Consider the following 4904-nt stretch of genomic DNA (forward strand, 5'->3'; position numbering starts at 1 on the left):
AGACCACTGGAAGGAAGCTACAGTGATTGCTGGAGTGTACATGGCCAATATTTGGCTTTCCTTTTTGGAGAGATTTTGTGCGTTATCTCTGCATTTGGATGTGTGCTCTTTCCCTTCTGCTCGCTTTCTTTCTTTCTTTTTTCAGTACCAATAAGTCTTTATTCATTGTATTTTCCCAAGGAAAAGAAGGGGAAGGGAAAAGGGTCAGTATGTGTGTTACAAAGTGATAGCAAATGGGAAAGGAAGTACCTGGTACAGCAAAATCAACCGTCAAATAAACGCTGCCCAGATGGGGTTGCCAAAGCCCAAGGGGGCTCAGTCTCCTGCAGTTCAGTAATGAGGGGAAGGGATGAGGAAAAGAACAGACAGGTACGTGCTTTTCTACCCTCCCTCCCTCCCTCCCCATAAATTCAAGATTTCACACAAAGCTTTGGTTTCTATTAGTAAACATGGAGTTACATTCGTCCGTCTCCTATTAAACAATCTTGTGGCCACTTTGACATAAGTTTCTTGCACCTGCATGAAAGTTCCTGAGGGACTTGGATATACATTCATCCTTCCTTTCGTGGTCTCCCAACCCCACTTTCTACATGGACATCCTCCTCATTGCTCCTTACTACCCTAGGATTAGAGATTAAATCCATCCAAAGACAGCAGTCTGTCTGGCATGAATCACATCAAGGAATGGTCATGACTCAGGAGATTGGGAACAAGGGATGGAGAGTTCTTAGCTTCTTCAGGATTTCTGCACAAGTCATTTAATCGCAGACACCCCACAAATTAAACATATAGGTATATGGGCTATTTTTTAGGGGCGGTATGAAGGGGGAAAGAAGAAGGAGTAGGAATCCAGTTTTTAGGACAGAAGATCTTGTTCGAAATAGGAAATAGAGGAAGGGGAACACAAAAGAAAGTGTGGCTCAAGACCACCCACTTCAAGAAGAGGGGCCCCCAAGCTTATGTTTCAGGTCTTTTTGGCTGGTGCAGAACCTTTTGTCAAAGATACTTTGGCTATTTTTCTCAATATAACAAGAAGTTTTTAAACAATAAAACCCCAAAAGAACATGGAGAAGACCAACACATTATATTTACACAAACTAGGCCACCTAGCAGTCACCAAATCAGCTACTTGTGAAGTCCTATGAAGCCCAGACAAATACAATAACTAGAGGGGGGCAGCAACTGGGGGAGACAAAAACCCAGGATCAGACATACATCACCCAATGTGTTCTCTTGCATTTGCCCCTTACAACACAGTGAGGTAGGTTTGCAGTGATCTCACAGCATGTAAATGAAGCCCCCTTTTCTCCTTTAGCTACCATGACACTAATCTCTGTTGCAGCAGGGCAGGACACTGGCTCTGGGAACCACAAAGAAGCCATCGCTCTGGAAGCCAAGGGTGAAAAGCCCAGAATTGTTAAAGGTTAAGGATCTTGTCCTTGCTTCATATGTCCATCCCTGGGAAGCTCAAGATGGGTACAGAGGCATCGTTCTTAAAACCGGTCCCTACCAACTCACATTTTTTACAAAAATGCACACAATATACCCTATTGTGCATGGTAGGCCTAGCCCAATCCAGTGAAGGATGGATCTGGTATGTAAAGCAAGTCAGTGCCCTGGAATTAGAGGTCTGGAACAGGAATCCTTTATCACACATACCGATGACCTCTGCCTAATCTTGGCTTCCCCTCTCTGCCCTTTTTACCTGGACCAGCCTCTCCTAACCTCTCTGTACCACCTTTTTCTATTCAGACCAATTTCCAGTCTTTCAGTAGAAGGAGACCAAGTCATGGGGCAACCCAGTTAAAACCTAGTCTCCTGTGAAACACTGAAGATGGAGGGATTCCAAGAGGACACTATGGCAGAAAAGCCAGATCTAATTGACAAAAATGAGGTAGTTCAATAGGCTATACACTCCAAAGAGTTGTTCTCGCTGGTGATACAGCAACAAAAAGTATTCCTGCTGTGTAGACCTGCAGCTTCTGCTGACTTATCCCTGAGATCGCTCACATACCTGAGAACACAGTGCAGGAATGAGGGCCTTAGATTAAAATACACAAAAATAGAAAACCAGAATATTTATATTATGAAAAGAAGTTAAAATGCACAAGATACATCATTTACACAGAGCTAGTGCAGTTGGCATCCTGGAGAAAGTGGGACCCAATGTACAGTCATCCAAGGGAGCAAATAAATAAAATTGTATTGGCCCAGAATGGGATGGGAATGAACTGAGAAGCAGCAGGTCTACAGCTGTACCCACAACCACCCCTTTTGCCTATCATCACAACCCACTGCTTGGGACAGTTCTCAGCACTCCATCCCAAGAGGGGGTTATGAGGAGACAAGATGTGGAAAACTCTGCCTTACTACTGAGATATTTCCTCCCACAGATGGTGGTGGCTTGTGGGTTTAGGTATATCAATCTGGTCTCATGCTTAATCTTTTCAATCTGGCATGGGAAATATTATTCCATACCCTTATTTAAGAGTAAAACAACTTTCCTATCCAGGCCACTTTCAAAAGCTGGAGATTCTGAGGGTGGAGACTCTCATAAAGTATGCAGGGAGGGTTACCCCCCAAAGCCCTCACGTGCATTTGGATAGAGCATGATTGGAGTTCCTTTGCCTCAGCCCTTCTCCCAAACCAAGAGGGAAGACGGCGTGACGTTACGAACCGGCCTGAGATATATGGCAGTGCCAGCTGCCCCCTACCCACCCTGTCCCCACTTTCTCCACTCTACCAATTGATGCCTGTTCCTCAAAACTTTCTGATCACAAAAGGATAGCCCCCACCTGCTGTGGCTAAATTCTGGGCCTCTGGGAGTATGGCAAGGCTATGGATCTCTTCTTCCTCCTCCCGAAAGTAGGCTGGCTTTCCCTGTGAGCTGGGAGTTTGCTGGGCCTTCAGTGGACACGAGGCTACCATATGGTTGATGCTCTGGCAGAAGTGGCACTTGGGCTGGGGTGGCCATTTGCATTCCCTGGCATGGTGGTCTAGATCTCCACAGTTGTAGCACATATCTCCCTTTGATCTGTGTTTCTAAATGTTCTTCCCTTTGGGCCGCCTCTCACTCCCAATACAGAACATCCCACTAGGGCCAGTGACTTGGATAGATTCCAGGCTCGTGGCAGACTTCTTAGAGGTGAACTCCACGGCCTCACCCTCCTTCAGGCTCTGGAAGCCCTCCATGTGCAGCTTACTCTGGTTCACAAAGACATCCACGGGGGGGTTGAGTGGGACCCTGGGGTGGGCAGTCATGGCTAGGAAGCCGAATCCCATGCACATATTGAACCACTTACATATGCCAGCACCATGCAGCAGCTGCAGCTCCTCAGTGGCCCCAGCCGTGGACTCCGGTGCCTCCTCTGGCACCTTGGCGCAGCCACCTGCAAACTGCTGGTTTGACACGGAGCCCATGGTAGTTGGCAGAGTCCGAGGCCCTGGGCCCCTGATCAGGCAACTACAGGCCCAGAAAAGTCTGGAGGCAAAGGGGTGGTTCGGAGAATAGACTGCTACCCAGCACAATAGCGGTGGGAGAGCCCACAGATGTTTTTGGCTTGCTTTCTCTTTCTGGACTGTGGGTATGCTTCTTCTTTTTATTATTTATTTGACAGTTGTTTAAGGCCTTGTATTTTCATCATCTTTTAATAAGTATACTTTAAAAAACTTTAAATAGAACTGTAAGCATCTTGCGGTAAGACTGTGATTGAACTGTTTTTCTGCTCTGTCCACAACAAGTACAACATAGATATGCAACATTTTTGATTAGTTTATTTCCTTTTCAATGATAGTAAGTAAGATTATGGAAATCACTTTTGGGCAACTTGAAATTTCTCAACTTGTGTTTTAAAAAATGTGTCCAGTTGGTAAGGGAGACAGTGACCACCTTCACTCTTGCTCTAAAAAATACACAAAATAAAACAAAAAAAAAAACTGGCATTGTTTCTAAAGAGCATCTTTGGTTATTCTCCAAGCCAAAACAGACTACTATTTAAAAGGTAACTGTTCATTATATTGGATTAACCATAAGAAATTGCCAATAATCCACTGACTTTGATTCACAGAAAAATAGACAAGATGAAAAGAAAGAGGGCTATGTACCAGATGAAGGAAAAAATTAAAACCCCAGAAAAACAACTAAATGAAGTGGAGATAGGCAACATTCCAGAAAAAGAATTCAGAATAATGACAGTTAAGAGATCCAGGACCTCGGAAAAGGAATGGAGGCAAAGATTGAGAGGATGCAAGAAATGTTTAACAAAGACCTAGAAGAATTAAAGAATAAACAAACAGAGATGAACAATAAAATAACTGAAATGAAAACTACACTAGAAGGAATCAATAGCAGAATAACTGAGGCAGAAGAATGGATAAGTGACCTGGAAGACAGAATGGTGGAATTCACTGCTGTCGAACAGAATAAAGAAAAAAGAAGGAAAAGAAATGAAGACATCCTAAGAGACCTCTGGGACAACATTAAACGCAACAACATTCATATTATAGGGGTCCCAGAAGGAGAAGAGAGAGAGAAAGGACCAGAGAAAATATTTGAAGAGATTATAGTTGGAAACTACACTAACATGGGAAAGGAAATAGCCACCGAAGTCCAGGAAGTGCAGAGAGTCTCAGGCAGGATAAAACCAAGGAGAAACACGCTGAGACACATAGTAATCAAATTGGCAAAACTCAAAGACAAAGAAAAATTATTGAAAGCAGCAAAGGAAAAATGACAAATAATATACAAGGGAACTCCCATTAGGGTGACAGCTGACTTCTCAGCAGAAACTCTACAAGCCAGAAGGGAGTGGCATGATATACTTAAAGTGATGAAAGGGAAGAACCTACAACCACGATTACTCTACCAGGCAAGGATCTCATTCAGATTCAATGGAGAAATCAAA

General features: G+C 43.9%; 1 pseudogene; it reads right to left on the reverse strand.

The window, feature by feature from the left end:
• Positions 1-2760: 2760 nt before the first annotated feature.
• LOC132528650 (protein lin-28 homolog A-like) lies at positions 2761-3420 on the reverse strand (annotated as a pseudogene).
• Between the last annotated feature and the right edge of the window lie 1484 nt (positions 3421-4904).

Source organism: Lagenorhynchus albirostris, chromosome 1, assembly GCF_949774975.1.
Source record: "Lagenorhynchus albirostris chromosome 1, mLagAlb1.1, whole genome shotgun sequence".
In the NCBI taxonomy this organism is placed as follows: domain Eukaryota; kingdom Metazoa; phylum Chordata; class Mammalia; order Artiodactyla; family Delphinidae; genus Lagenorhynchus; species Lagenorhynchus albirostris.